At 33.9% G+C, this 9,586-nt stretch overlaps 1 pseudogene; it reads right to left on the bottom strand.

Annotated features, from left to right (window-relative positions):
* LOC116847544 overlaps window positions 1-6,979 on the bottom strand; it is a 10,767-nt pseudogene extending 3,788 nt beyond the window's left edge.
* Window positions 6,980-9,586: the final 2,607 nt, after the last annotated feature.

Raw genomic sequence — 9,586 nt, 5'->3', positions numbered from 1 at the left:
TATATATATATATATATATATATATATATATATATATATATATATATATATATATATATATATATATATAGACTAATTAATAATATTGGGACGGCTAGTAGGCTGCTCCAATGTATCAACTCATCCTACCAAGATTAAGATACTAATTAAACAGTGTAGATATATACAAAAATAAAATACATGTTTACCCCACCGCACGTGGGGTATGCGCACAACACATTTATCTGTTTAAACTTAACCCTATTCGCGGCATCCATCCTTACGTACATTTAAACACTGGACATAAGTACATGTATACAATACACAGTTGCACCAACATCCGCGACATACGCATCCGATGACACGCCCCCTCCGGAACGCAGGACCCGCCGTAGAATAAATAAATAAATATGACAACACGCAACACACTAAAAAATAAATAATACATAAAATACAATAAAAAATATATAAAATAAATAAATATATATAATAAAATAATAAAAGTTTAAAATGTGCAGCCGCGGGGACGATGGCGACCGTCGCAATTGCCACCGCCGCAGTCAAACTATTAAAATAAAACATTAATAATTAAAACAAATAAAGTCCCCGCGTGTAAAGGGCGCATAAATAAAAACAAGTAAATAAATAAATAAATTTAAAATGTAGCCGCGACGGCGAGAGCGCCCTAGCGGCCGCTCCCGTCGGCGTGGCAGTCAAAACACTTCAAATAAATAAATAAATAAAAATGCGGGTCCCCCGGGAAAAGATGTACCCTACGCGACATACATACAAACGATTAAGACCGCGTACCTCCCTCTCCACCATTAGCCCGCGCGCCCATCATACGACGGCAGAACATCGGGAGAGCTTTATTAGTATTGTTAACAGTGTTGGCTAATCAACAATCAAAAGTCCACAAGATGGTTTGCGCAAAACAATACTACACTTTTTCATTCAATTCATCCCGTCTCTATAAATTTCGACGACAAAAGCGCACAACGACACGTCGAGCTGTATTCGTCTTGTTTGTTTGTTCCTTTTTATCAATGAACGACAGGCGATCGAGTGGATGTAGTAACGGTTACGACGTTGAAAGTATTTATGATTGTGATGACGACAGTGTAGGCGATGGTAGGTGGTATGGTGTTGTTACTGATGTGATGGTGTTTAATGACAATAGGCGATATATTTATTACGACAGTGGCAGTTACGACGTACAACGACAAGAGCTTTATTAGCATTGTTAATAGGGTTCGCTAATCAACTATCAAAAGTCCACAAGATGGTTTGCGCAAAACAATACATTTTCGTTCAATTCATCCCGTCTCTCTAAATTTCAACGACAAAAGCGCATGGCGATATATGTTCATCAGTACAAGTCTTGTTTGTTTGTTCTTTTTTATTAATGAACGACAGAAGCGATCGAGTGGATGCGGGTGACCGTTACGACGTTGATAGTGTTTATGATTGTGGTGACGACAGTGTTGGCGATGGTGGCAGGTTCGGTCTTGTTGATAATGTGATATACGACCGAGACCGAGTCCCTCATAAACTTAGAAGGTGAGCTAAGCTCGCGGTATAAGTGTCGTAAGCGCGACGGTGACTGTCTCCTGTGAACTTAAAAGTGAGCGTGGCTCGTGTGATAGGTTGCGCAAACGCGACGGTGACTAAAAGTCTCCGGTGAACTTAGAGGCGAGCGTGGTAAAATGTTGCAGGCGCGACCTAGGGTGCGTTCCGTTTCCACGCATAATGCGCATAAAGCGCAGCGTTAGAGTGACAGAAATACGAAAGTAAGATAAAATGAGAGGGAGAGCACTCGGGTGAGGTTCTCGAACCTAGGTTAAGTTAGTTTTCGAACGCATGAACTGCATCAGCTCCGAGGTAGTGCAGTCTATGCGATCTCATGCGTTCGAGAACTAACCTAACCTAGGTTCGACAACTTTACCCGAGAGCTCTCCCTCTCTTTTTATCTCACTCTCGTATCTCTGTCACTCTAACGTTGCGTTTTATGCGCATCATGCGTGGAAACGGAACGCATCCCTAGTCCCTCGTGGATTTGGAAGCGAGTGTGACTTGTGAGAAGTGTCGCACGGGTGGCTCAGTCGCGCAGGTCTTTAGCAAGCGAGCATGGCTAAGTCGCGTAGCTCTTTAGCAACCGAGCGTGACTCACACGAGTAGAATCGCAAGCGCTAACGGAGACTAAATTCCGTGAACTATATCCGCACTTCTCAAGATATCGCTATCGAAAGAGAATGTCCACGCTGTAATGAAGGCTGCAAAGGAAAGAGATCTTGCGAACCTTTCTGTCTCAACCAACCGTCAATATAGACGAGGTGACGAACTATGGAATTACTAAAATACCTCTTTAGTAAGCAAGCGAACGTGTCGTAAGCAGACACTCTCAAAGCAATGACCCAACGTGCAACGCGCACTCAAAAGGCATCGCGTTGTCGCTCGAGGTGGCTTATATAGCCGCTAAGTTAAGATTTAACTGCGAGCGACGGCCTGACGAAGCCGTCGCCACGTCGCGGCGACAGCGCGAAATAGCGCCGGCGGGCGGACGCCGAGTATCCCGGCGTCCGGGGCACGACCGCCCGACGTACTCTGTCCGTACGGAGCAAGATGCAAATAGAATAAATGTAATATATTTGCAAATTTGGCATATTTTCTTACATTTCTTTAAAAATATAAAGGAACTGTATATTGTATTTATAAAATCGTCAATATTCGAATCGCAAGATCTAGGGTCTTGTACGTGCCGTATCCGTAGAAAGAAACTTTGTGTTAAAATGTGTCAGAGACGTACAACAATTATGTATGTACGCTTAAACTCATATGAGCAATTAAATGTGATCGTACTACTTCAAACAAAAGGTATTTTTGTAAGAACATGATTTGAATCTATAACAACAATAATAGCGCAAAAGTGTCCGTTACTTTTAACCGCCAATCAATAAAATAGCGCAAAATAATGTAAATAAGATGCAAGAAGTAACAGGTGTAACTAGGAAAAAATTGTACAGAAAAAATAAATTCCGCGGTTGTACACTATATAGAAACTATGTAACTGGGGAATTTTTTTATTGAAACGCGCATTTTATTATATATTCATGAATTAAAATCATATGACTGACCTAGTGAAAGATAATGTGTGTTATTTAATTCTATTTTCATTTTGGTATAGCTGAATATAGTTTATGATACTCAGTTTTTAATAATATTCGAGAATAAATAAAAAATTTCTTACTGAGATATATTTTCAGTCGTAAATAGTATTTTGTTTCTTATCTTTTCAAAATATGTAAAACGTGTGGTATATGAGGCAATAGACCTAACGGAAAATGTTTCTTATAATTTTCTTTATAATTAACTATAATTAACTTACAATTTTGTATGAAATTTGTTCGTACATGTTAATACATATTTCTTATATATAATCATACAAATATATATATATATATATATATATATATATATATATAAAATTTTACATAATTACGCATACAATTATATGTAATTATATACATAATTATACATAATTGTGCATAATTATATATGTAATTATATATAATTTTATATGATTATATATAATTATACATGAAAAATTTTTCATCGAGAAACTGCCGCATTCATATCTTAAAATTTTAATAAATTTTTATAAATTGTCACATGCCATGCCGTAGTTATATATATTATATGCAGCTACGATTATTCTGTACTGAGTTATATGTAATTGTCTTGTAAATCTTTTCTTCATTGTCTGTGTTCTGCAAGTGATAGGTGATAGGTGATGATAACCATGTAAAAATTAAAATAAAATAAAATTAAGGGCACTTGGCGTGCCCGTGTCGCAATAAGATGTATTGAAATTTACAAATTGATATATAAAATGCTATTTAAAAAATATATTTAAATTATTTATATACCCGGGCACGCCAAGTGTTTTTTGTATGACTCTTAATTTTATTTTATCTTAATTTTTACATGGTTACCGATAAAAAGAAATCAATAGTTACCACATGTGATATAAATATATGCAAAGCTGTTATAACGCAATACTATTTTCGTTTGATCTAATTATCTTTTAACATCTCTTTTATAGAAAATATAAATTTAAATAATATTATGTTTTAACGTTTTTAGATTTATGTTTTATTTATTTTCTGAAAGTATGTATATAAAATATTTCATATATAAACATATTTGCTTTTATATAATTCTATTCATGTAGGGAAACACGTAAATTATTTTCACTTGACCTAACTACCTGATATCACGTTTTTTGCAGTAAATAGAAGTTTAAACAACAATATTTTTTATTAACATTTTTAAATGTTATTTTACAAATAAAATATTTTTTATAGAAATATTAATTTTTTATATAATTCCACTCATGCTAGTAAGCGCGTGAACTTGGCATCTGTTTTTTGAAAAAAAAAAATAGGTTTGTTCGGATATCACATTTTTTTCATAAATGTTTGAATATTTATTAAACACACAAATTTTGAATACTTAGAGGAAAGTAGCCAAAAGTGACATAGGTCTCCTAAAGCGACATACTTCTATATCTCATATATTAAATGTTGTATTTTATCGAAATTAATATAAACGTAATCCGTTTTATCAGTTAAGTCATAAAAATGCATACTTGGTATATTTCTTGTTCCTTTATATATTAAATTAGCAAATATCGAATTTTAAAAATTCACAAGTTTTGCTTCTATGATTTTTATTGTCGAATTACGTAGACTAAATAGTGGTAATTATCATTTTGTTTAATATTAAGTTCTTCTACATGCATTTGGCTTTTGTAAAAATATTTTTTAAATATTTTTACCTTTATCACTTTTTTACTGTATAACTTGAAAATTTTTATGAGAATGTGTCTTAAAGTGAAATACCTACAGTATGCGATACTTTGTGACTAACATAACTTAATTAATAACCTCCCATCGTGACGTGATATTTGTTTATTGTAAAGTTAAATTTTATTTAGTTTAAAAATATAATGTATGTAAAATATGTGAGAAAATGAAAAAGATGGAAAAAGATATATATTTATTTAATTATATTTTTCTTTTATATTTTGAATAAATGAATATTATTCAACGCCTTAATGAATTATTAATTATCAAATATTATCATATATGCGACATGTTATATAAATTCCAATAAGTATGTCACTTTTGGCACCTATTTTCTTTGAACTCCATTTTCGTGCGTTTTATGAAAACATTTTTTATTTTAAATTTAGAAACAATTTCAGTAAAAATATGATATGATCTGATAGGAGGTACTTCCAACTACATGTATATATATTTACATTTATATTTTGAGCTTTATATTAAGACATAATGTCCAAAAATAAAGTGGTATGTCGCTTTCGGTTGCCTTACTCTATAGGATTTTCAAGATCATCTTGAGATACGTGCTTTTGTGTATCGTCATCCAAATATTGTTGGACTGTTTTACAATTTTAAATGCTTTTTTAATGTTTGCAATCTTTCATGATATTGCTTCTGTAAGATGTAATTTCATATGTTGAAACGATTCAGCATAAGTTTCACACTTGTTCCTAAGATATTCTAATTTTTGCCAAGGTTTAAACATTAATAATAACGAAAAGAAATAACTTTTGAGTTGAATATTAATATCATATCTCCTATGTTTAATAAGATATCCACATTGCCGCCGTTTCAAATAGTAACCATTATCTATTTTACTCAATAAATTCATTCTGTGGTTTAAATTTTGTAATATCATACCACTGTGCGAATTTATAAAGAGATGTCAATTCTAATTTTTTAAGCCTATTTGGGTAATAATCATGTATCAATGATGGACAAAATATTGACTATCAAGAACCTTAATTTCCTTATAACTTTTTAACTTCCTGTATCGAATTTGATTAACATCTAATCACTTGATGGTCGTATTTAGATCAATGCCATCAGTGGTATATAGTGAAATGCTTAGCAATGTATCAGCAGTTTCAAGTGCTTATATTCAAGTTTTTATTTAATTTAAGAATTAATGTGAGCCTTATTTGGGTCAAAGTAGGCGCTGAACTCAAAATCTAAATAACTCAGCTGATAATCCGCTCCAAACTTTACAATTTTTATATAAAATATTTTTAATTAATTTAAAAATCAACTCAATTCAATTTAAAAATTCTCTTGTTATTAAGTCTTTTGATATTATGTCTAAAGAGATAACTAGATAAATTTAGAAAATTTTAAATAACTTTAGAAGGCTTTAGATAACTTTAGATAACTTTCAATACTGTGGTGCCATCTATCGGAAAAGAAGAGAAACTTCACGTTTTTGTGGCCGACGACGTTTTTTTAATAAGAAACTAGGGTATATATAATTTTAACTAGAGTATATATAATTTTAACTAGGATATATATAATTTTGTATTTTAAAATAAAATATCTTCAACATTATACATTTGAAGCAAAAAGAAAGACACTTTCTTAAATAATTGAACCCTAAAGAATCGATTAAACACACTTAAAAATAGATCGGATCAATCGTTATGGCTGTACGACAAATCTGACTATGAAGAACTAAACGTGTCGCGTATAATAACACGGCCGGCCTCGCAGTCCATGCCGCGTTTGGCGCGTGCACTTGCCGTGAGACACTACCGTGTCTCTTGATAATATTTTTCATATTTCACTTATGCATTTATTCGATGTCGCATCTATCGTCGTCAAGCGTGTATTCTGATTTGTATTCTCGCGTCTCTCACGATTACTCGTCATTACGCCGAAATTACATGCGGTAAGACTTCGGGTTATTACGGTAAACGTTCCGACGCGCGGGCGCTTGCATAGTTATCCGTTGGTAATTTCAGCAGCGAGCATTACGTTGACCGTATACCGGGCCAGCCCTTTCCCTAACTACGTGCAAAGAAAATCTTGAGATGCCCACGATTCTGTGCGAACGACGGCGATAACGTCATCGTGTTCTTCTCACCTCGCATGCTCAATCTCATGGCAAATATGGTTAGCCACGTCAAACGAGTGGCTCGTCCTAACAAACCCTTCCGGATAGCATCAAAGTACTCGGACGAGGTAAGCTCCTCTTCTCTTCTGTGGGATGCGTCCCCCCTTCTGCCTCACATAAACACACACACACACACACACACACACACACATTCTCTCTCTCTCTCTCTCTCTCTCTCTCTCTCTCTCTCTCTCTCTCTTCTCTCTTTTTCACGTGTACGGAGGCGGAGGTACAGGGACTACGAGGTACGTGTGTGAAGTCCCATTGAGGCAACCACATCAAAAGCGCGCACTCGAGCTTTAGCGGCTATGTCGGCCATTACCGAAGCTCGTTTTACGCAACTTTCTACCGGGTAATCTTCGTGTCTCGGCACCTACCTTTTCGCCGTCGTTACGCCGACGTGAAAATTGTCATCGTGGATCGTCGCCCTTTGCACGTGGAAAAGTCACGTGCTCTCGTGGCAGCCGTTCGTGGAGTTCTTCAGAAACGACGACGACGGCGATGGGAATCTTGTGGCGTCCTTTCGTTCGGTCTGTTGAGAAAATAACACTGGAACATAAGGATTTTTCTGCCTCCGTAATCGAGCGACCTCGGAAAGTATCTTTATTCTCTTCTCCATTTGTTCCAATTTTTATCATTTTTTTATACGTTACTGCATGAAGTAATGAACTAAGCCTCACGCGAAGCTTCTCCTTTTTTGAGAAACGTTTTTATTAATGTTTACGGTATTATCTGCGTAAAGAATAAATACAAAATAACACACGATAATGTAATAACGTTAATGGCTTAACCAACGGTACGGAAGGATAATCAAAGGAAAGTGCGCAACTTTTTCATTGCTCAGCATTGTTCTTATGACGGTGTTATATCTTTTGAGAGGTACGTAAATGTGTGTGCAATTGGAAAAAAGTGATTGAGAGGATTCGTTTAGGTTATACCGAAAAGTCATTCGATAATTGCGCCCGGCGTTACGCAATGTTGGGCTTCGCAACAGAAATATTGAAACGGAATTAATTGGATGGCGGCAGACCAATTAAAATTCTACACGCACGCACGCAAGCACGCATGTACGCACGCACGTACGCACTCGACGTACGTATATCTGCCGTCGAGTCTCCGAGCGACGGCATAAATAAAGCGTTTAACGGCGAATTCAAAACGCCACTTTTGAATTATGAAATAATTGTTATGTAAAGCGCCATAAAACCACGCCAATGATGCGTCTTTTTACGGATGCGTTTTATTTCTGTACACAGCAGTGATTTTCAAATGTGGAGCTATGTGTGCACATGAAAAAATATGTACTGCATTCAAACGAATGTTGCTTATTTAAAATATTTCATATATCGGTTATATATCGATAAATCTATCATCAGTTCATCATAGACATCAAATTTATTTAAAATACATTCTCAATTCATTTAAATCACAAGAATATTAAATTAAAACAAAAATTCGTTCGTGGTTTGCTATTCTCACAAAGTATTCAGACATACCATATATATTCTATATCCTATATTTTATATATATATATATATATATATATATATATATATATATATATACACACACATATTGCCTTTGCATTTCATATATATGAATTGGATATATATAGGGTACACATATATAAAGTATCCGGTAACTCACAGGGGAGACGTGATATATAAGTAGATTAGATCAAATTGAACAAAAAATTCCTCCACTATTTTCCACGAACAACTTAAAATTCTAAGTTATTAACCAAAGAAGATTCATAAATGATAATGCACCACACAGTAGATGGGCTGTGATAGCGACGTCTATCGCTGTATGTTTACATATTAGGTGAAACTAAACAAAAAAGTTCTCTATTATTTTTCATATTTAACCATATGTAGATGTTTAATTATTAATTATAAAAAAGATATATTAACGCGTACAACTGTATATTAAACTTTTTTCATTAATAGCTAAACATGTGCGCGGTCATTTGGAAAATGGTAAAGAACTTTCTTGTCCAGTTTGATCTAATATGCAAGCATACAGTAGCAGACGTTGCCATCACAGCTCATCTATATAGCACGTAATCATTAACGAATCTTCTTTGATTAATAATTCAAAATTTTACGTGGTTTGCAAAATGGTAGAGTAATTTTTTGTTCAGTTTGGCCTAATCTACCTGTATACCGCAGTTTTTCTATGAGTTACCGGACATCCTATATAGTATATATCCTGTATATATATTATATATATTTTCATATTATGTACCATTTATTTAATATATATGTATGAAATGTATATACAATATATATATAGAATATTATTGGATATCATGGAGCATATATATACATACATATATATACGCAGGAAATATTCAATGTGGACATAGAGTTGAGTCAAATTTTTCTTTGATAAAATTTTTAATATTTTTGTAAAGAAAATCGATTTTTTTTCTTTGGTGTATATAATAATGAACCTCCTTAAAATTGATGATAAATATACTTTGAAACTATTATCAAGAAAATTATTATTATTGAAACTATTATCAAGGATTTTTTGTTAGAGATAATCAGAAGAAAAGGAAAGTCAACTCCGAGTAATCGCTTCTCTTAGCAGT

The sequence above is a fragment of the Odontomachus brunneus genome, unplaced genomic scaffold (genome assembly GCF_010583005.1).
Source record: "Odontomachus brunneus isolate Ranch 3 - 2012 unplaced genomic scaffold, Obru_v1 Obru_scaffold_079, whole genome shotgun sequence".
NCBI lineage: Eukaryota > Metazoa > Arthropoda > Insecta > Hymenoptera > Formicidae > Odontomachus > Odontomachus brunneus.
This window is presented reverse-complemented; position numbering and strand designations above follow the sequence as displayed.